At 35.0% G+C, this 24,343-nt stretch overlaps 1 long non-coding RNA gene across 2 annotated transcripts in view; it reads left to right on the top strand.

Annotated features, from left to right (window-relative positions):
* Positions 1 to 422: 422 nt before the first annotated feature.
* Positions 423 to 24,343, top strand: part of LOC131549796 (uncharacterized) — a 43,787-nt gene continuing 19,866 nt past the window's right edge. Inside the window, exons 1-5 of one of the 2 annotated variants that reach the window (XR_009273487.1) lie at positions 423 to 710; positions 7,204 to 7,284; positions 7,970 to 8,172; positions 9,820 to 9,933; positions 16,202 to 16,378. This is a non-coding gene — a long non-coding RNA (uncharacterized LOC131549796). Of the gene's footprint in view, positions 711 to 7,203; positions 8,173 to 9,819; positions 9,934 to 16,201; positions 16,379 to 24,343 lie in introns of both variants that reach the window. The other variant, XR_009273486.1, reaches the window with a different exon arrangement.

Here is a 24,343-nt window from a genome sequence, read left to right on the forward strand (position 1 = left end):
GGGAAAATGTGGTCTGATCTGAATCAGGAGAGAAATCTGCACAGATCAAGCCAAAACAGCTTTAAACAAATATCTACATATTAATGTTAATTAATTAATTAATTAATGTGGATTAATGTTGAGACAACAGAAGATGGACTTTTTCACTGGAGGGAGATGTTATTATGGATTATGGACTTATATTTTGGCCAGAAGCAATGGTTAAAAATGTCTTGATGGATTTGTTTCATACAAACATGCAGCTTTTCACTTCACAAGACGTTAACTGATGGACTGGAGTGGTGTGGATTATTGTGATGTTTTTATCAGCTGTTTGGACTCTCATTCTGACGGCACCCATTCACTGCAGAGCATCCATTTTTTGGCAAACTATTCCTTTAAGCATTTCAAACTGCAAACACCTGATACTTAATCAAACATTAGGTCTGACATGCTGCTGTTTGCATACAAAGTCGGACACCGAACAGCAGCTACTAGTTAATATTTAGCAGGGTTTAAATGTGCCACCTGCCATCTGTCGCTCACCGATTTTGAAGTGTTTTTGTATTTCTTAGGAGACAGGACAGGAGTAGCTCAGAGTTGAGAACAGAAGTCAGAGATATTGAATGAACCCCGAGCCAGAGTCTCGTGTCTTCCCTTATCAGCAAACATCAGACTGCTCTGCATCCCTCCAGCTTCATTTGTTGTAGCCAGTGAAGCGAACACACACAGTAAGTCAATAGCATCCGCCTGAAACAGAGATCTCGGCGGTGGGGCGCTATCATTTTTCACATTACAAAACACACTATGACCAACATTTCATCCGAAGCCAAAGACTCGCTCAGAACCACGACGTCAAAACATTTGGATCTTATCATGAAAAAGAGAGCCAGAAATGTCAATGCAAAGAAAACTGATATTTGTTTGTTATTGTAAACGGCGGTGAGGTTGGGAGGGCTTTAGTGTATGCATGTTGAAGCTCTGAATTTGCATATATAAATAATTCATAGTGTGTGATATGGAGACCATCACCAGAATAGCTGAAAGTTGAGTGCTGGAAGTCTCGGCCTGACAGAGAGCTTGTTCTTCTACACTTTTACTGATTAGTGCAGACAAATTAGGTTAGACGTGTGATGAGAACTGGCCTAGAAAACACAAACTAAAGAACTAGCACAACTTGCGTTGCATATGTAATTATAAGTTAAGCGGTCAGAATGGAAATGCTAAGACTCCTGAGTAATAGAAGAGAGTTTTGCACACTGTTAATGGATTGATCTGTTTTGTAATATGACGAAAAGATGACAGGTTAGCATTATGGCATCAGATGCCAAGTTACTGACACTCTGCAGACGTGAAAGCATCATTCAGTTAAAAGCTGCTGCTAGACATCTTATTTATTTTCTTAAGCAAATTCAGTGCTATCTTATAAAAATAATTTTGTATATATTTATATGTATGTATAAATATATATTTATATACAGGTGCATCTCAATAAATTAGAATGTCGTGTAAATAAATTAATAATTAAATAAATTCAATGCACACAGACTGAAGTAGTTTAAGTCTGGTTCTTTTAATTGTGATGATTTTGGCTCACATTTAACAAAAACCCACCAATTCACTGTCAACAAATGAAAATATGGTGACATGCCAATCAGCTAATCAACTCAAAACACCTGCAAAGGTTTCCTGAGCCTTCAAAATGGTCTCAGTTTGGTTCACTAGGCTACACAATCACGGGGAAGACTGCTGATCTGACAGTTGTCCAGAAGACAATCATTGACACCCTTCACAAGGAGGGTAAGCCACAAACATTCATTGCCGAAGAAGCTGGCTGTTCACAGAGTGCTGTATCCAAGCATGTTAACAGAAAGTTGAGCGGAAGGAAAAAGTGTGGAAGAAAAAGATGCACAACCAACTGAGAGAACAACGCAGCCTTATGAGGATTGTCAAGCACAATCCATTCAAGAACTTAGGTGAACTTCACAAGGAATGGACTGAGGCTGGGGTCAAGACATCAAGAGCCACCACACACAGACGTGTCGAGGAATTTGGCTACAGTTGTCGTATTCCTCTTGTTAAGCCACTCCTGAACCACAGACAACATCAGAGGCGTCTTACCTGGGCTAAGGAGAAGAAGAACTGGACTGTTGCCCAGTGGTCCAAAGTCCTCTTTTCAGATGAGAGCAAGTTTTGTATTTCATTTGGAAACCAAGGACCTAGAGTCTGGAGGAAGGGTGGAGAAGCTCATAGCCCAAGTTGCTTGAAGTCCAGTGTTAAGTTTCCACAGTCTGTGATGATTTGGAGAGCAGTGTCATCTGCTGGTGTTGGTTCATTGTGTTTTTTGAAAACCAAAGTCACTGCACCCGTTTACCAAGAAATTTTGGAGCACTTCATGCTTCCTTCTGTTGACCAGCTTTTTAAAGATGCTGATTTCATTTTCCAGCAGGATTTGGAACCAAAAGTTGGTTAAATGACCATGGTGTTGGTGTGCTTGACTGGCCAGCAAACTCACCAGACCTGAACCCCATAGAGAATCTGTCAAGAGGAAAATGAGAAACAAGAGACCAAAAAATGCAGATGAGCTGAAGGCCACTGTCAAAGAAACCTGGGCTTCCAGACCACCTCAGCAGTGCCACAAACTGATCACCTCCATGCCACGCTGAATTGAGGCAGTAATTAAAGCAAAAGGAGCCCCTACCAAGTATTGAGTACATATACAGTAAATGAACATACTTTCCAGGAGGCCAACAATTCACTAAAAATGTTTTTTTTTTATTGGTCTTATGAAGTATTCTAATTTGTTGAGAGTGAATTGGTGGGTTTTTATTAAATGTGAGCCAAAATCATCACAATTCAAAGAACCAAAGACTTAAACTACTTCAGTCTTTGTGCATTGAATTTATTTAATACACGAGTTTCACAATTTGAGTTGAATTACTGAAACTTTTCCACGACATTCTAATTTATTGAGATGCACCTGTATGTGTATATGTGACCCTGGAGCACAAAACCAGTCTTAAGTCGCTGGGGTATATTTGTAGCAATAGCCAAAAATGCATTGTATGGGTCAATATTATAAATTTTTCTTTTATGCCAAAAATCATTAGGATATTAAGTAAAGATCATATTCCATGAAGATATTTTGTAAATTTCTTACTGTAAATGTATAAAAACTTTTAATTAGTAATATGCATTGCTAAGAATTTCTTTTTTTTTTTGTAACAACTTTAAAGGTGATTTTCTCAATATTTAGATTTTTTTGCACCCTCAGATTCCAGATTTTCAAATAGTTGTATCTCAGCCAAATATTGTCCTATCATAACAAACCATGCATCAATGGAAAGCTTATTTATTCAGATTTCAGATGATGTATAAATCTCAATTTTGAAAAATTGACACTTAAGACTTGTTTTGTGGTCCAGGGTCACACATATACAGGTGCTGGTCATATAATTAGAATATCATCAAAAAGTTGATTTATTTCACTAATTCCATTCAAAAAGTGAAACTTGTATATTATATTCATTCATTACACACAGACTGATATATTTCAAATGTTTATTTCTTTTAATTTTGATGATTAGAGCTTACAGCTCATGAAAGTCAAAAATCAGTATCTCAAAATATTAGAATATTACTTAAGACCAATACAAAGAAAGGATTTTTAGAAATCTTGGCCAACTAAAAAGTATGAAAATGAAAAGTATGAGCATGTACAGCACTCAATACTTAGTTGGGGCTCCTTTGCCTGAATTACTGCAGCAATGCGGCGTGGCATGGAGTCGATCAGTCTGTGGCACTGCTCAGGTGTTATGAGAGCCCAGGTTGCTCTGATAGTGGCCTTCAGCTCTTCTGCATTGTTGGGTCTGGTGTCTCTCATCTTCCTCTTGACAATACCCCACAGATTCTCTATGGGGTTCAGGTCAGGCGAGTTTGCTGGCCAATCAAGCACAGTAACGCTATGGTCATTGAACCAGCTTTTGGTACCTTTGGCAGTGTGGGCAGGTGCCAAGTCCTGCTGGAAAATGAAATCAGCCTCTCCATAAAGCTTGTCAACAGAAGGAAGCATGAAGTGCTCTAAAATTTCCTGGTAGATGGCTGCGTTGACTGTGGATATCAGAAAACACAGTGGACCAACACCAGCAGATGACATGGCAGCCCAAATCATCACTGACTGTGGAAACTTCACACTGGACTTCAAGCAACATGGATTCTGTGCCTCTCCACTCTTCCTTCAGACTCTGGGACCTTGATTTCCAAATGAAATGTAAAATTTACTTTCATCTGAAAAGAGGACTTTGGAACACTGAGCAACAGTCCAGTTCTTTTTCTCCACAGCCCAGGTTAAGATGCTTCTGACGTTGTCTCTGGTTCAGAAGTGGCTTGGTAGCCCTTTTCCTGAAGACGCCTGAGCGTGGTGACTCTTGATGCACTGACTCCAGCTTCAGTTCTCTCCTTGTGAAGCTCTCCCAAGTGTTTGAATCGGCTTTGCTTGACTGTATTCTCAAGCTTGCGGTCATCCCTGTTGCTTGTGCACCTTTTTCTACCCAAATTCTTCCTTCCAGTCAACTTTGCATTTAATATGCTTTGATACAGCACTCTGTAAACAGCCACACATTTCAGTAATGACCTTCTGTGACTTACCCTCTTTGTGGAGGGTGTCAATGTTCGTCTTCTGGATCATTGCCAAGTCAGCAGTCTTCTCCATTATTGTGGTTTCAAAGAACAAGAGATACCCAGAATTTATACTGTAGGGATGGTTATTTATTCAAACTCAAATGTAAATATTCTAATATTTTGAGATACTGATTTTTGACTTTCATGAGCTGTAAGCTCTAATCATCAAAATTAAAAGAAATACACATTTGAAATATATCAGTCTGTGTGTAATGAATGAATATAATATATAAGTTTCACTTTTTGAATGGAATTAGTGAAATAAATCAACTTTTTGATGATATTCTAATTATATGACCAGCACCTGTACATACATATAATATATTCCCTTTTGATTTGGAACTTGGAAAAAAACCTAGTTTCGTTGCATTATGGATAAACTGGGAACTGTGCACAGTTAATGATAAACACTGAGTTTTTAGCAGACAAAATGCATCAATGAGTCAGTTAAAACCCCTTTAGCAAACATTTGTAGTGCCAGGGGTGTAAAACACGGCAAAATATCTTGTTGATCATTGTTGAATTTTTTTAAACTCTGCCGTTTGGTTACTAAAAGACTTCTTTGTTTGACATTTAAACATCGTCAAGTTTGACATTTGTGTTAGCATTTTGTTTCCTTATTCATCGTTGATGGGATACAGCAGTAGTTTCTATCTTGTAAAGTACAGTATTTCTTTTAAAGGAAGTAACAGTGTGTAAACTATTTCAGAAACACTTTTTTTTTTTTCTTTCAATTTGGACTCTCAGTTGAACGGTGATGTTTCTGGTCACCGCTGAGGTTGGCAGATATTAAACTGAAAGTATTACTCCAGCTAATAAGCCACTGACACAAATCCTGTGAATTTCTGCACGCCGGTGCTCTCGGGATGAGCGACTCTGCGCTCGGGTAACTTAAAGCATTGGAAAGAGACAGAACCTATTTTAATAATGTGAAAAGTCAAAGTACAGGAGCTCTAATTCAGCCGAACATGGCTGCGTGTAATACGCGGTGTAGCTGGTTAAATCTGAGCGAGCGCTCCGGCCGACTGTCAGACTTTAAGTATGCTACTGGTTCTCGCTTATTCTCAGACCCAGCTCCTCAAAAGCATTAAAACATCAGTTTGTTAATGGGATTACAGTTTAGTCACAGCACCATCAGTCAGAGTTTAAACCTACTGACCGCGCTCTCTTTCTCCTCATCAAACCTATGTATGAATAATATATAGAGCAGCGGTGGACCTCAGACTGTACTGAAGCAGAGCAAGCGGCTGTGAAATCAGTGAGATTCATGTGGCGACAGTGACCCAATTTACCAGCAAATCAGTTCAAACTCTGAACTCGAATCTTTATAAGACATGGATGAAAATTTGTTTATAAAGCTCAGTTCTGAGGTCTAATGAAGTGGTTGGATTGTGAATGATTTTAGTTTTTCTTGCATTCTGAGCACAAAAGACCATGTCAGAGGAAACCAGATGCTAAAGTGAAAGGTGAAAGTGGGTGACACTCCCTGAAAAGTGCTATGTCTGGAATGGCATCCTACTGTACTGTTTTCATTTTTGCGGCATGAAAATTGTGCACAGTATATGGTTTTTCTGAATGCATATTGTTCCTGGGTGAAGTTGTGATACAGTTGTGTGCACTATGCAAAAGAGTATAGTGTTGAATACTGTGTCACACTGTGCAGCTTGACTTCTGTTTCCTTATCAAATGAACTGAATTTCGACCACAATCTCTTTCTTGACTTATTATTTTGGTGAGACTGTCAAAAGTCTCTCGTTTTGTGCACAAAATGTGATTAAAAATGCATAACATTAAACATAATAAGCTTATGTGACTGACACAGCTGAAGCTTTACATTTGTATAAAAAATGTAAGGTCCCCCCAAAAGCTTCAATTTTAATGCTTTAAATGTTTTATTGAATTTTTTGTTTATTTTTAAAGAAACTTTTCAGACAAGGTTTCACACAGAATGAGGGAGAGACTGAAAAAAAAAATAGTGTGAGGTTTACTTTAAAACCTTGGAAGTTGGAATTACGAACATTTCTATTATTCAAAAAAAAAAAAAAAAATCCAGTAAAACGTGCATGCATATCACAGAAATGAAATGTTTGTTTGTTTGTTTCATTGCATTGCAATAAGGGAGGATTTGAGGAGAAAACAAGTTGAATTTAAGTTAAATTTTATTTTATTTGTGCTAGTAATTTCTAAAACTTAGTTACAAACAATTCTAATATTCCAAAATTGTCTACTAAAACACTTATGTATATTACAGTAATGAAAGCTTATTCTTTTTTTTTTTTGCATTGCATTGCATTGCAGTAAAAAATAATTTGCTAAATAATTGCTAGTATGTCACAAATAATTCAAATAAACACCAAATAACATTAAATTATTTGAAATGAACAGACTGGAGTAGTGTTATCTTATTAAACGTACTAGTAATCCTTGTTATATACAACTTCAAAAAAATAAAATAATCTGTCCTTCATTTCCCTCTGATAATCAATGTGTGTTTTGTGTTAAACATCATCATTTGAACATTCAATCATGATAATCTCTTTGCAGGTTTATGTAAAAATAATATCGAGTCTCTCAGGAGACGTTTTATCTACATGCTCCATGTTTGTCCTGGAAATAACTCGTGAGGTACGTGCAGTTTCTCCAGACTCATTCTTCTCGCTCTGTCATTCCATAAAGAGTGTTCTCCTCTACATCTCGACATCAACACTCGTTACACTGTGTCCAGATCTCAGTATAAATATTTCTCACCAAGTTCTGTCTTTTTTCCCCAGTTATTGTTCTTTTTTTCTGTTAATTTTTTAAAACAACAACATTTGAGACAGGTTTGTTTTAAAGGTTTATTTAAACATGCAGCATCTTTTGATTATTAGTATTTAGTATTATTATGGCAGAATTACAAAACAATTCCAAAAATTAAATGCAATGTGCATTAAAATATTTAAAAACATTCATTTATTCGTTTAGCATTGCATTGCATTGCAGTAGGGAGAAAACCTGCTAAATTTGTATGAAATTCCCATACTAAATGTAATTTATTATTATTTAAAAAAGAAATTGTCCCAAAAATTAAGCTCCATTTTGAATACGTTTCAATTTTTAATTTGATTGTATTCTATTTGATTTGTTTGTTGAAGAAGAAGCAGCTTCTGAAACGAGGTTGGTACTTCATTTAAACCTCTCCTGAACCATGAACGAGCAACATCTGCTCAATAACATTGTTTCTCTAGTGATTTTCCTCTTTTAACCTAACAATTCTTTCTCTTTTTTTTTTTTTTCCACCGTTGTTCTCATGTCGTTTTCTCTTTCATAGCTCCAGTCTGGAACCCGATAAGCGGCATGAACAGAAAGAGGAATGAGTGAGGAAACCTCTTTCTCCACTTTGCTCTTTCTGGAGACCCTGAGCTTCGGTCACAGTGTTATATGAACCTTGTGATATAGGCTTCAGCGTCCTTTCTGTGCGGTTCTCACGGGACGGCCCCAGAACAGAGGAGCATTGTGGGACAGAAGGCCGACGTAAGTGCAAAGGACACAGACACAATAGATTTGTGAGTCTCAGGTTGAGTTTGTGAGGCGCTGGGAGAGTTTGGTCCAGTTGAGCGGAGATGTATAGATGCAGACAGAGGAGGGGCCGTTCCAGCGGTTTATGGTGGGATATCGCTTTCCTAATTCATCTTAAACCAGCGGCCTCCCACGAAGACTTTTACACCACCATTGTGGCTCCTAATGCGTTAATTTAGCGAGCCGAAGAAAATGCCAGAATGCTTGTCCTTACAATGAAATTAATGTAGCAGCTTCTAATCTGCAGTGATTTTTAGTGACGTTTAGTTTGAATTAAGATCTCGACAAAGACAAGTTTGGAGGTCAAACCTGTCAAGAATATATCTGGGTTGTATTTACCTACAAAATCTAAAGGAAAATAAAAGATATAAAGATAAAATCAAGGTTGGTTTTTGGAGCATAAAAACCTTTTACCTTTTCGATTTTCTTTACAATTAAAGACATTCTTATTTATTGCAGAAAAAATAATTGATTATATTTATTAAATATAATAGTATTTGTTGTACTGGCTTTGTTAATTAAAAGAAAAAAAAGAATGTATGCCAGTAATTTAATGTAATTTTTTTTTTTTATTATTGTTTGTTTATTTTTACTTATTTTGCATTCATAAATAATTGGAACAAAAATATTGTAGTGATAAAATTTTAACTTTATTTTTTATTTTTTATTAAATAAATCTTTTTCTTTGTATTATTTTCCATTGCATTGATAAGAATTTGACAGAAAAAATGTATGTCATGTATGAAATGTATGAAAAAATAATGTCATAATGCATGAAGAATACATAATGGTCCCAAAAATAGGTGTGTGTGTGTTTATTTATTTGTTTATGTATTTATCTATTATTTTTTTAATTGAATTTATTTCTTAAACATGATAGTATTTGTTGTACTGGCTTTATGCAGATATTCCAAAAATAATTGGAAATTACAAACTAAACTAAAACAACAGTGAAATTCTGTGCATGTGATAAATGTGAAACATGTATTTTATTTCTTCTTATTATTATTATTATGCACTGCAGTAATATGAATATGAGACAAAAATGTGTGCATGTGTACACAAAATGTCTTGATGAACAAAAGCTTATGTTCTTGTAAGATTCGTCATTTTAGGGCAAAGTCAACTCTTCAAAAATTAGGTTACACAGTAACACCATGTTATCTCTCTCGTCAATGTGTGAAAAACCAGACGCAGGATGTTGATGATCTGCAGGTCGGGCATCTGTTTTTGTCAGACCTTGATGACCCAACGAGATCTTCTGAACTCGCTGATCATCTTGACCTGCACTTGTACGAGTTTACAAGGTTACTTGAGCTAGCGCTTATCGACAGTTAAGAGTAAACCTTCTCTTGATGTAGTTTTTGGCCAGAACGACCTGCAAAGTGATCCATATTTAATGCTGAAAATCGAAAGTATGGATCTGCAGGCTCATGCTTTTATAATGTGATTCTGTGTCAGTATGTGAGAATTATTTAAGGATCTGGTTTGAGATGAAGGAAAGTCAGTATTTTGGCAGATGGTGGTTTGCATTACCAGAGTGTTTTGCCTTTGAAAGCAGAACAACCAAACGCTCATGTTGTTGTTTCTCTGCTAACGCAGGATTTACATGTTGGCCGGTGGACGAGGAATGTTGGCGAGAGCCGCGAAAACCAGTTTTGCACATCGACCCACAACAATGACATTGGATTAAAAATGGCATTTGCAGAATCTGAGGTGTGTTGAAACCACACGAGCTGCCAAGCTTCTGAATTAATCATGTACTTCATTACTAAAATATATTTGTGTGTTATTCTAACCGAATGCTTGTACATTCACTCTATTACATGCTGATGTGTTTTGAATGCCATTTACACTTTACACTCATTACTTCACTTTTGCCGGCAGTGAAATGTAATGTAAGTGTAAAATGCGATGATCGTTTGTCTTTGTTAAAGTCTTATTCTTCACTCAACGCAGTCTTTGAAGGCATTTTATCATGAAACTCGACTCTAATGGACGTTCAGTCTGTCAACAGCTTGCTGATGAAGTTCAGTCATTTCAAGCAACAGGTTTCATTATACTAGATTCAGCATTGAGAAACATTTGGCTTATTGTGTTGTCGATTTTTAAACCGTGTGAAACGCTGGTTAAACATTTGATTTCTTGAGATGTTGTGGCTGTTTTTCATTTAGGGTCTTGAATGTGCATACCGAGTTTGGAGACACGGATGTGTTTTGGAAAGGCTGTACAGATTTTGATTACATCGATGATGTTATCGACCCTCATTGGTTCCCATGCAATTCACAAGAAATAAACACTTTGAAAAAAAAAAATATTTTTTTTTTATTGTAGCTTGTCAAAAATTAAATATTAAAGACAAGAGAAAACACGAAGTTAAGACACAAAGTTTACTCAAGATTAAAGACCGTCTTCTGAATCGTCCGGGGAGAATTCACTGTTTCTTCATCAGTTTGAGTTTCACAGTAAAAAAAAAAAAAAAAAAATCTGTGAAATTTAATTTTTTTTCTCGTTTTTTTTGTATCTCAGTTGCTACAGCACTGAAAATAAGTGTGATAAACTCATTTAACCAATTTAACACAATAAAGCAAAAGCTATTTACCCCAAATACAAATAGCAATAAATACTTTTTACACTAAGTACAAATGATGTGATACTATTTATACTTGGGTGTAGTTATTTCCACTTCAGTTTGCAAGTAGTAGTTATTTTAGTGTTATTTTAGTATTATTGAGATACTATTAAATCATTTTAAAGTTTTACAAATTTTGAGTTTGTCATTTTTAGTAGTATTTTGATATGTACTGTAGATGCCTATATATATTTAAGTTTTAGTTCAACTAAATTGGTAACACTTACAATAAGGTTCATTAGTTAAACATTAGTTAATGTATTAACTAACATGAACTAACCATGAGCAATACATTTGTCACTGTATTTACTAATCTTCGCTAACGTTAGTTAATAAAAATACAGATGTTCATTGTTATATCATGTTAGTTCACAGTGCATTAACTAATGTTAACAAGAATTTAATAATGTATTAGTAAATGTTGAAATTAACATTAACAAAGATTAATAAACGCTGTATAAGTGCAGTTTATTATTAGTTAATGTTAACTAATGAACCTTATTGTAAAGTGTTACCACTAAATTTAAAGTTTATTTTAAATAAAAACATTTTTGTTATTAAATGTTAACTGAATTGTTTTTGTGCTAATAAATATTTTATTTGTTACTTTAAATATTTTCTTTATTTTATTTTATTTTTCTGACAAGCTACCATAGAGGTTTTTCTCTCTCTCTCTCTCTTTTTTTTTTTATTTTATTTTATTTTTTATTGTCAATGTTTGGCATATTGCATGGAAACCAATTAGGGTCAACATAAAACAAAAAAGATGACCCAGATTTTTCAACTAAAAATCTTTTTTTTTTTTACTAAAATTTGATTAAATGTAAAAACTTTTTATTGTGTATTTGGCTAGTTTTATTTAATTTAGTAATATTTTTGCGCAGTACTCATGTTTTAAAGGTGAAGTGTGTAATGTATGTGCAACTAGCATCATCAAACTAAATTATTTTTCAGATAAACCACAGCATTGCTTGAGCCAAAGTTGCTTTGTCAGGCTAGTCAGACTTTCTCTTCAAACGAGAAGTAAAGATTAAAGTGTTTTAACATCAAACACATCACACACTTCACCTTTAACCAATTCCTCAGTACGTTTTTCATATTTATTAGAGGAAAGTCCTTGCACGGTTTTCGAGGTCACTGTAGAATAACTTTTTCTGTCCCTGAAATGCAGTCGCTCATTAACTGCTTTTGTATGGAGATAAACGAGCGGCGTGACTCTGTTCCAGGGTCAGATACAGATGAAGGATGAGGACGGCCTGTGATGTGTAAATGAAGCCGTCCGGGATGAGGTTACACGAGGCTTGTTCACCTAAGATAAACATGTTTGTAGTGTATGGAAGGCAGAAGGGGCCAAAAGTCCTTAAACAGAATGTGTGAAATTACGTCTGCGTTAACATAGCGATTTTGAACACGCTGCTTCTATATGTGTAGACAAGCACGTTCTGGCCAAGTTAAGGTTTCACCGTGTTTCTTTAGTATGTGTAAAGACGCACAGTTTTACCATATTAACACAATGAATTTGAACATGTTTCTCAATGTGCACACTTTCAATTTAATCTTTTCTTTAGGTTCACCAAGACATTGCTTTATCTCCCATATCTACTGTTCTAGAGTAAATTAAATAATGTTACAACGTAAAAATAAGACCTTTCTGCCTGAGATAGAACCTTGAACTAAACAACTAAAAAAAGAAATGACAAATAATGGCACAAGACTGACATCACACACAATATACCAGAGATGTTCACGAGTCCGAGTCGAGTCTCAAGTCATTTAATGGCTCGCTAAAAAATCCCATTCAGAATCCTCATGTATTGAAATCTTCCTATTTACAAAGCTGTTTTATAGGCTTTAGACAAAATATATGATGTATGATCTGCTTTGTAAAAAAAAAAAAAAGGTCTGAGTCAAGTCTGAAGTCTATAAAAATGCGACTCGAGTGCCCATCTCTGATGCATCATCCCTCAGTGTACCATTATGTACTATTACGTGTGTTGTCACCCTAACGCATAAAAACAGTGCGTGTTGACACTGTCAAATTTCACGTGTTCTGTTTAAAAACTTTTGACCCTGTCTGCCTGCCATAGTAGTGGGAAGTCTGGGGCTGCACTGATGCTTCATGCATCTTTACGCGTGACTGACATGCATGCATGTGTGTGTGTGCATGATCATGTATGAGACTTATTCAGCCAAAGAAGGGGGTGATGCATTTGTCTTTTTCAATGAAATAATTGTTGTGCAGAAGAACGCTAAGAATGAGGACATTGCATAGAAGCATTTAATATTATGTGACCCTGGACGACAAAACCAGTGTTAAGTGTCAATTTTTCAAAATTGAGATTTATACATAACCTGAATAGGAAAATATTTGGCTGAAATACAACTATTTGAAAATCTGGAATCCGAGGTTGCAAAAAAAATCTAAATATTGAGAAATTGCTTATTGCAATACTATTGCTTAATGTTTTTGATGTGTGATCAAATCTCTAACACCAAAGTATTAACCCTTTGGTTCTGCTTGCTTGGTGGTCAAAAATGACCTTTTTTTTCTTTATTTCAATTAAATGAATGTACTACATTTAAGTTCAATAATGTTTTTTACTTCATATATTTTTAGGGGATTTTAGGGTACTAAATTGTATTTATGGAATAGTTATGATCCATTTATCACCTGTTAACCACTTTATGAGCATAGACCTGAGAATGAAATTTCCAACTTAAACTGTCATAAATCTGGAATGTTTTGGAGCACAAATTAAAAATGTTACAAAAAAATTGCATGTAAAAAAAAATAATAATAATTTTGTTTTGTTTGGGCGCATGTTTCCACTATATAAAATTTGCTTCCCATTTGTTTCCAATGCAGTCATTTTTAACCTATACAGTAAAAGTGTGACTATTTTTTTCAGGACCATTTAATCTTTTTGGATCATGTTCACAATTTTTGTGTTCATGTAACAATTGCCAAAACCTTTAACAAGTTTTGTGCCATTCCAATTAAAAACAAAACCAAAACAAAAAAAAAGAACAGAATTTTTCTGTCAAAAATGACTGAACAGCACCAGCGTGTTAAAGTCGTAGTCTTTCAGCACTGTCTTTTTAGAAGACACTAAACAAAAGCAATTCATCAAAGAGCCAACAATATTCATAATGGCATTTTCATTAAATAACTACATTATGAATCCTCGGTGCATGTGACGTGTTGGCATCATTTGCATGTACAAACATTAAATATTCTTCAGAACATGTAAAAACCTGTTTGTTTTGCTCCTTCCATAAGCTTGTGAGCAGTCATTCCAGTCATGCATCGTGGTTTGTTTGCTTGTCAGTTTGAAGTGAATCTCCAGCAGTTAGACAGAGGGTTAGACTTCAAACGACACAGAGAAACTCCTTGATGCTTGACTCTTCTGATTTATAGATGTTCACGAGGATGTCAGTTTAGCTGAAAAAAATCTGGAAGTTTCAAAGTAGATTGTGTGCATTTTTGCAAAGGTTAATAAAGTTACTTTGTAACTTTGTGTTTTCATGGCTGTTCAGATGAGAGTTGTATGAAAGCCATTTCTGCCACAGAATAAAATAATGAAAAAGGGAATTGCAACTTTTTATCGTGCAAATAATTCAGGCTTTTTTGTTGCAATCCTGACTTTTTCCCTTAAATCTACGAGGGGATAAAAGTCTGAATTGTGAGAGAAACATTCAGCATTCTGACTTTTCTTGCAGACGCTTTGGCTGAAAGAAAACTTAAACTTTAAATAAAATAAATAATAAAAAAAAAAAAAAACATTTTTGTTGAGATAAAAGTTACTGAAATAAAATATAAAAAAAACATAAGCTTATTTTATTTCATCTATTACCAAAGCAACTTCTCCAGTTTAACTTTACATACTAAAACTATATAAACTAAACCAAATAAGAAAAATGAATAAAAGCTTTTAAAAAAAAATAATTAAATAAAAATGGGGGGGAAAAACTATTAAAATGTAAAAAATTACTAATTAAATAATTAAAATACATTCAAAATTCAAATAATTCAAAATGTTACCAAAAACTGTAATTATATCAATAATGCTAAAATAACACTGTCTTAAAGACCAACAAGGATGTCGATTCAGGAACATGTCTTGTTTGGGATCCTGGCCTGTTCTTATACCACGGTATTGGTTGATTACCATATTCATACTTTTTAATATTTACACAGAGCCATAAGGTTCTGCTGCTTTTCTGTTAGTGAAGCTGTCTGCCTGTGATGCCGGTTATTTGATGCTATCTTTAAAAAACTCACATGTGAACATTTCAGAACTTGCCTTGAAGGCAAAACTTTGACAGTTAATTTCACACGACTAATGAGAGATGATGGCATGTATGAAGATTGTTGTGTTGTGAGTCAGTTCTGCTCAGAGACGTTTCTGTTTTATCGTTGTAGTGGAATAAAAATTGCCATTGAAATTACAATAATCAGAATAATTTGTCTCACCTCAAGACCAAAGTGGCAGGGTGGTAAATGACTTAAGTTGCCATAAAGAGGTTAAACGGGGAGTGAAGAAAAAAAATCAAAAAAGTTGATTTGATTTCTGTAGAACTAATTCAATCAAATTTGGGTGATATTCCAATGAAAATGAAATTATCTATGTATATACACTAACATTTAAAAGTTTATCAGATGTTGTTGAGGCTGCATTTATATGATCAAAAATACAATAAAATTGTAAAATAGTATTACAATAGCTGTTTTCTATGCTATTTTCTATCAAAGCTGAATTTTCAGCATCATTACTCCAGTCTTAAGTGGCACATGATCCTTCAGAAATCATTCTAATATGCCAATTTGCTGCTCAACAAACATTTCTGAATATGATCAATGTTGAAAATTTTTGTGGAAACTGATACATTTTATTTTTCAGGATTCTTTGATGAATAGAAATACTTTGTAACATTATAAGAGTCTTTTCTGTCTCTTTTGATCAATTGAATGCATCCTTGCTTAATAAAAGTTTTAATTAAAAAAAAAAAATAATAATTAATTAAAAACACACTTTTTGAATAGTAGTGTGTATTTATATATCAGTGTAACTAAGTTCAGTGTCCTGTTAATCGTCATATGTTTCCTAAGAATGACCTGAAGATTATCATCATTGTCTCATGCTTTTATTTACATGGAGGTTCAGCATGAGACGAGCTTATTCATCAAAATGTCCTTCTCTTCTCACAAATTAGTTTAGAGCTGTTTTAGTTTGTAAACGGTGCTTGATCTGTGCAGATTTCTCTCCTGATTCAGACCAGACCATTTTTTTCTCTGGAGAACAGTCTTAATGGATTTGTTTCTTACAAACACACAGCTTTTGTCTTCTCCAGATGTTAACTGATGGACTGGAGTGGAGTGGATTATTGTGATGTTTTTATCAGCTGTTTGGACTCTCATTCTGACGGCACCCATTCACTGCAGAGCATCCATTGCTGAGACACTGATGCAATGCTACATTTCTCCAAATCTGATGAAGCAACAAACTCATCTACATCTTGAGCCTGAGGGTGAGTGCATTATCAGCAGGTTTTCACTTTTAGGTAAACTATTCCTTAAGTGCATCGCGTCATTAGATTCATCTAATATCCATTAGAAAGATGTTTTGGATTTTGTCACTAGGTTTTGAAACATACCAGTGATTTTTGGCCAAATGACACATTGAACCAACATAGAACAGAGTATCAAACTCCTGTTTTCATTTGTAATTCAGTCTTCATTTCTTCCATTTATTTATTTATTTTTTTATATTATTTTCTTTCTAGCGCTGTAAAATCGACACCCAGAAGTGGTATTACGCTGTGAGTCTATGTCTTAAATGAACTTATTATGAATATAAACACACCAGGCTAATTTGGCGGTGTGATTTTCTTTTCAAACAAAGGTAATTAGCGGCGCTGTTGCCTCTGATTTAGTCCAAGGTCTGTAATTTATCATCTTCATGCATAATGAACGAACCGCACTAGAAACTTGTGTTGAATTCAGATGAGCGCAAAGCAGACGCAGAGTTTGTGGCCGACGCCAGTGAAATCATTTTATGCACCAAATGAGTAAAATATCGTTTGCGGCTTTAAAGATGATTGACATTTCGGTACATTGAGGAAATTTCCCCATCAGATTGTCAAACATCTTCGGGTTTCGATTGGCTGTAGGAGTGTTTTCACAAAACAAGATCCTGAGGACAAGTTTCCTGCTGTTGAACATGGGACGAGTATTAAGACTGACATGGATATCCTGTAATGCTTTTGGCCTGTCATTTATCATCACTTGACACTGAATTTGCATTTTAATTGCAGATTTGAAATGTCAAATCTAGTGGTTGTTTCAGATGGTTTTACCATAGTACTATAGGTACTGCTGTGGTAGTTTATGGTAGGCTGCAGTATAGGAAATGCTGATCTGTTGTTGCACGACCGTGTCTCTCATGTGATGTAGATGTTTTCCGGCTATCTAGCAATCTTGTACACATGCTTTTAGGCGATCAAAGCATTTCTACTTGACGCTATCTGCAGTTTTGCCAATGGCGCTTTGTTCTGATCCTCTCAGTTTAACTTGAAACTAGTCGTGTACAAGAAAGACACTAAAGCACGAAATCATGAATTCAGATCAGCGATGCTTGAGAGATGAGATGTGACCCACAAAGCTTTTTTTTTTTTTTTTTTTTAACAGCATATATACCCATGACTCATACATGTGGCTGTTTTCATTTTCATTTAAATTTTAGACATTAAAGTGAGTTGCTGTTTTTGTCACTCTTCTGAGAAAGATTCATTCACTTTTTTGGCAAATGAATCCACACGGAGACATTTTGGTCAGATCTTTTTTAATGTTCATCCAATCTCATTTTGTAAGTGACTTTTCTTTCTGTTTTAAAGGTTTGCGATACGCGCTCCAAAGTAATGATCTGAATCAAATGACTCGCGATCCGCGCCCCGAAATCATGATTAAAAATGATGATTCGCGAATCATTATTTAGATGGAATTTCGAAACGCAGATCGCGAATCATCATTTTTAATCGTGACTTCAGGGATCGAGAATCGTTCAATTCGCGAAATGACTCACGAACCTGCTCCCAAGTTATGATCTGAATCAAAAGATTCGCAATCCACGCTCCAAAGTTTCATCCATCACTATACGTGCTCTTTAAAACCATTACAAGCTATGTCGGAATTCGAAAAATGAATGGCTCTTTTGATCTGGGTTTTGCTAGTGAATCACTGAATGATCGAAGTCATGAGTTTGAATCAATCGGAGCGGTTCCAGCGTAAATGACTCTCTATTGAATCGGTTTGTCTGTTCGTCCCCTTTTTACATCTTCAGTCATGTTTACACGACGCTGTCAATACTACTACTGGCTTAGCTCACTAGTTTTATGACTAATTAAATAAGAGAAAAAAGTATGATGTTTACAAATAAAATATAAAATTTTCCATTCCTAAGATAGCCTAAGGTGAGATAACCGGTTTACTGCTAGCAAGTGAAACACTTCATTAATAAGATGAGCTGCACTTCAAAATACATATTTTAATTGTTTAATTTAATTAGTTATCAGTAGCATGTCTTATTAAATTTAATTAAAAAAGAACTTAAAAAATAGGGCCCTATTTTTTTCTGTTTCTTTTAATCAAAAGAAAATTACCCCCACACACACTTTCTTTGCCAACTTAGTGCACAACAGAAGTTTATACTTCAAATTAAAACCTTGAAGTCTGAAGTAATGATGCTGAAAATTCAGCTTTGCATCACAGGAATAAACTACAAAAAGAAAAATAATTATTTTTAATTGTAATAATAATTTATAATATTTCTGGTTTTTATTTATTTATTTATTTATAAATAAAGCATGTTTTAAATAAAGCAGAAGAGAATACTTTTAAAAATAAATTAAAATCTTATGACCTTTTTGAAAACTTTTGAACCTATCCCTAAAACCTTTTCATATTTTGGTGTTTCCACAGCATATACTGTAAGTTCAACATCAACTGCTCAGTTTTATTTTTATACTGTAATAAGTTCTTGTGCCTGAATAACGTTAGAATGATTTATAGATCTCAGCGAATGTTTAACCATTAAACCTGACTGTACCGTCGGGTCAAACTGCGGTTGAAAAGTTGCAAAAGTTGGTGTTTTTGACAAGCTATTTGTGCAGTGAAGTGTGTGTTAAATGCAGTGAGTGATAAGCTCTGCTTCAGTGTGTGAATGTGTGCCGATCTTAATCAGAGCCACCTGTTACTGTGGACATTAATGAGCAGGAGGCTGGAAATGTTCTTTGCTCGCATGGAGACTGTGACTATAATGAGACCAGACCAGCTCACATGCTTACGGTGTGTAAACAGCTGCACTGAAACCACCACGGGGCTCTAGTCTGGTTGTGTCGCTCACTTGAAGAGGCTTATTGACTGTATAAAATAACAGCTACATTATGATTGCACTTCATCTGTGAAGTAATATAGATTATTATCATACCTATTTTGCTCTAAAAAATAAAATCTGATGAAAATGTACTCAACTTCAGGTCATCCAAGATGTGGATGACTTTGTTTCTTCATCAGATTTGAAGAAATGTGTCCTTGCATCACTTGCTCACCAATGGATCCTCTGCAGTGAATGGGTGCCGTCAGAATGACACAAGTAAGTCCATCAATTAACATCTTGAGAAGCCAGAAGTTCTGTGTTTGTAAGAAACAAATCTATCAGTAAGTTTTTAACTTCAAACAGTTGCTTCCAGCTAATATACAAGTCCATAATCCATAATAAGCTTCCTCCAGTGAAAAAGTGGTCTGGTCTGAATCAGGAAAGAAATCTGTGCAGATTAAGCACCGCTTACAAGCCAAAACAGCTCTAAACAAATATTTTGGTGGATTTTGATGTGGGAGACGACAGAAAATGATCTTTTTCACTGGAGGAAGCGTTATTATGGATTATGGACTTGTGTTTTAGTCGGAAGCAATGATTTGAAATTAAAAACGCCTTAATTATGGATTTGTTTCTTATAAACATGCAGTTTTTGGCTTCTCAAGACTGATGGACTGGAGTGGTGTGGATTATTGTGATGTTTTTATCAGCTGTTTTGACTCATTCTGACGGCACCCATTCACTGCAGAGCATCCATTGCTGAGTAAGTGATGCAAAGCTACATTTCTCCAGATCCGTTCATATGATGAAACAAACATCTTAGATGGCCTGAGGGTGAGTACATTCCTTTGTTAGTTATAAAATGGTTAATTGTTTATTCGTAATAGTTCTCAGTCTAATAAGTAATGTAAACAGATATGACTTCTGATTTTATAAATGCATTGGTAAAGATTAACAATAAAAGCATTCCTGCAACTCAAACTGTTTTTACAAGTAAATACTATTTCAGTCTTTCTACTTCAAATCTTCACATTTAATTCGATGTGTTACTTGCCCTTTCTTTATAACTGTCTGTGAAATTTAGTAGCAATTTCTGAGTAAATATTTTATGCTTGCAACATCCAAGTCATGGGCTTGATTTCCAGGGAATGCATGAACTGATAAATTATGCATTGAATGCAACAGACAGAAGTGCATATATGCACTTATCCAAATGCATGTGAAAAACTGTAACAAAGATTAATAAATACCGTAGAAGTATTAGTTCCTGTAAACTATATGAAACGTTATTATAATGTACTGTATACCCAATATAGCATATTACAGAGCCCTCCACTAATATTGGCACCCTTGGTAAATCTAAGCAAAGGCGGCTGTGAAAATAAATCTGCATTGTTTATCCTTTTGATCTTTCATTAAAAAATTCACAAAATTCTAACCTATCACTAAAGCAAAATAATTTAAAGTGGGGAGAAAATCTCATGATAAAATAAATGTTTTTCTCCAATGCATGTTGGCCACAATTATTGGCACCCCTGGAAATTCTTGTGAATAAAATATCATATTTACATTTTTTTTTTTTTTTTTTTTTTTTTTTTTTAGCACACCAGGGTGACTAGGAGCATGAAATTGTCCAGCTATGACTTCCTGTTCCAAAGGATTGTAAATATAAAGAAAACAAAGGCCAAATCACAAGGAGTAAAACCAAACAATATAGTTCTGATGTGCAGAACAAGATTGTTGAGCTTCACAAAATAGAAAGTTGCTGTAAGACAAAAGCTAAAGCATTGAAAATCCCCATTTCCACCATCAGGGCAATAATTAAGAATTTCTAATCAACTGAAGATGTTACAAATCTGCCTGGAAGAGGATGTGTGTCAATATCGTCCTAATGCACGGTGAAAAGGAGAGTTTGAGTGGCCAAACACTCTCCAAGGACCACAGCTGGAGAATTGTAGAGATTAGTTGAGTCTTGGGGTCAGAAAGCCTAAAAACATATATATCAGACATCCCCTACATCAGCACATGTTGTTTGGGAGGGTTTCAAGAAAAATTCTCCTCGCTCATCCAAAAACAAACTCCAGTATATTCAGTTATCAGACACGACTGGAACTTCAAATGGGACTGGCTTCTATGGTCAGATGAAACTAAAAAATGAGCTTTTTAGCAGCAAACACTCAAGATGAGTTTAGTACAAACAGGGATAAAAACGTACCCCATGTCCACGGTTAAATATACTGCTGGATCTTTAATGTTGTGGGCCTGTTTTTCTGCCGGAGGTCCTGAACATCTTGTTCAGATGCACTTTCAGTTGTTTTACTGAAGTGATATGTTAGAATTTTGTGATTTCTTTTGAATGAAAGATCAAGAAGATAAACAATGCAGATTTATTTTCACAGCCACCTTTGCTCATATTTACCAAGGGTGCCAATATTAGTGGAGGGCACTGTATGCATACTACTTTTAGTCATAAGTACACTGGGCAGTAAGAAGTGCACTAGTATTCCTTTCTAAGCTATGTAGTCTTGGCTCATTAACATAGGATTAAGCTGACGTGCGGTCACAGGTGGAGATATTTTACAACAAACGTGTCTCCTGCGATCAGATTTCAGAGCCAGAACTTTGCGCTTTATAAACACTCTTTCATCTGCCACGGCTGTAAATCCCAGCACCGTGCAAACATGTCGCAGCGTGTGTGATTTGTAAGGTGTCCTGGACACTAGAGAGGATGCGAGTGTAAATATGTTGCTGCTAAATGGAACACAAGCTCAAACGATGTGTCTTTGAAATGTAACAATGACGCAGGTATCAAAGCAAGGCCACAGTCAAAACAGGCCGCTGGTCATGTGGTTGTTGGTCAGATTTAACCACTTGAACACACGTGTGTCACAGCTCACTAGTGCCGGCTGTGATTTTATTTGCCTTTTGGTTTAACAGCTTGAGATGAGGTGACTCTATAATTGATACGCCTGTCATTACCTGTCAAAAAAAGGAATAATTAAGATTTTTAATGCATTTGAAAGTCTCGTATGCTCCTCAAGGCTTCATTTATTTGATCAAAAATACAGTAAAAATTGCATGTAAAAAATACATGTATTTAAAATTAAATGCATGTTAAAATGTAATTTATTTCTGTGATCAAAGCTGTATTTTCAGCATCATTACTCCAGTCTTCAGATTTCACATGATCCTTCAGAAATCATTCTAATATGCTGATTTGCTGCTCAAGAAACATTTCTGATTATTATCAATGTCTAAAACAGTTGTGCTGCCCAATATATTTTTGTGGAAACCATTTGGAAACATATTATTTTTCAGGAATCTTTGATGAATAGAAAATTACAAAGAACAGCAATTGTTTGAAATCAAAATCTTTTGTAACATTATTAATATCTTTACTGTCACTTCTGACCAGTTTTATGCATCCTTGCTGAATAAAACTTTAACAAAAATCAGCATATTAGAATATTTCTGAAGGATCATGTAACACTGAAGACTGAAGTAATGATGCTGAAAGATATATTCACATTGAAAACAGTTATTTTGAATATTTTTTTTTGTACAACTTGGTCTCAAATGCACTAATAAAAATGGAAATGAATCAGTAGTCCCGTCAAAATTATTAAGCAATAAAATGAATGTGAAGATCAGTTCAGATCATTTGATGAGAAATTTTAGAGTTTATATGGAGATATCTGACTTTAATTGGTATCTTAGCAAACCTGAGCACATTTTGAGATGTTGAGCTCTCTCGAGGCGATTTTGAGATAGTTTTTTTGTTTTGTTTTTTCTTGTTAAGTAGGTGAAAAGTGTCAATTTAATATCATTGCTGTCAGATATATGTGATTTTAAATGAGTGGAGAAAAAAAAATCATCATATGAACAGGTTAAAAATCTATAGAGAGAAAAACATGTTATATATAATTAGCCGTCAAGTCATGTTCTGTTAAATGCATTGTGTATTCGTGAGTTCAGCCCTATAATTATCTTCATCATTCATCACTAGAAAACATTCCATTCCAGAGTCACAGATTATCATCAAGGATCCATAGCTACTTTCACCTCCGTGTAAAACATTACAAAGTGTCTAAAAAAAATTAAATGTCTTGCTGAACCATCCAGACTGTTGGATTGAGTCCAACATGAAGAACAGAACGGAAATCCTTGCCAACATCTAAAATAACATGCTTAGATGTCTTTCTTTTTAACTTCTGTATTATTTAATATGAAAGCTTGACAAGTCCAAATTGCACTGATGTGTTTTGACATGTTGTCTAAAAATATGCAGTATTTGTGATTAATGTGCTGATCTGAAGCATGTTCTCATGGTAAATGAACACAGTGTCCTGCAGGCGTAACTCAATCTACTTGCAGTTTTTGTGCTGTACAGCTGTGACGAGTGTCGGGACATTTTGTCCATGGATTAGTTTGTGTTTTTTTGACCACAGTGAAATATCATTGGTTCAAAATCCAGTCAACATGAAAAATGAGTTTTGTTCTGACTAGCAGCAGTTTCGAGTTCACACTTGGTTTGGAAAAACAATTAACAACATTTCAAAAATGTTTTATTTTGGTTGCGGTCTGTATTTGTAACTGAAATGGCTAATAACTTTTCGTAATAGTTTAATCCAAGTAAACGGCATGTCATGTTTTGGATAAAGTCTTTAAAAAACATATGGTGTAAATCCTAAAGCGTTTTTATTAAATATTTAAAGGGGTCATATGATGCGATTTCAAGTTTTCCTCTCTCTTTGGAGTGATACAAGCTGTTCGTGCATAGATAAGATCCCTGAAGTTGCAAAGACTAAAGTCTCAAACCCAAAGAGATGTTCTTTATCAAAGTTAAGACTCGTCCACCTAAAACGGCTCATTCAAACATGCCCCCACATCTACGTCACGGTGTGGGAAGATTTGCATAACCCTGCCCAAATGTATACGCAAAGAAAGAGGGCGTGATTTTTATTCTCGCTGTAGTGTTGTTGCTGCCGCCGGCGCCGTGTCCTGGAGACGCTGTGTTTTGTTGTGAAAGCGAAACTGCTTTGTTTGGGTTTCCAAAAGAGGACACAACTAGAAATCAGTGGTTAAGTTGTATGTACAACACTGTTCCAGAACAGTTCAA

This window comes from Onychostoma macrolepis, chromosome 11 (genome assembly GCF_012432095.1).
Source record: "Onychostoma macrolepis isolate SWU-2019 chromosome 11, ASM1243209v1, whole genome shotgun sequence".
Classification (NCBI taxonomy): Eukaryota; Metazoa; Chordata; class Actinopteri; order Cypriniformes; family Cyprinidae; genus Onychostoma; species Onychostoma macrolepis.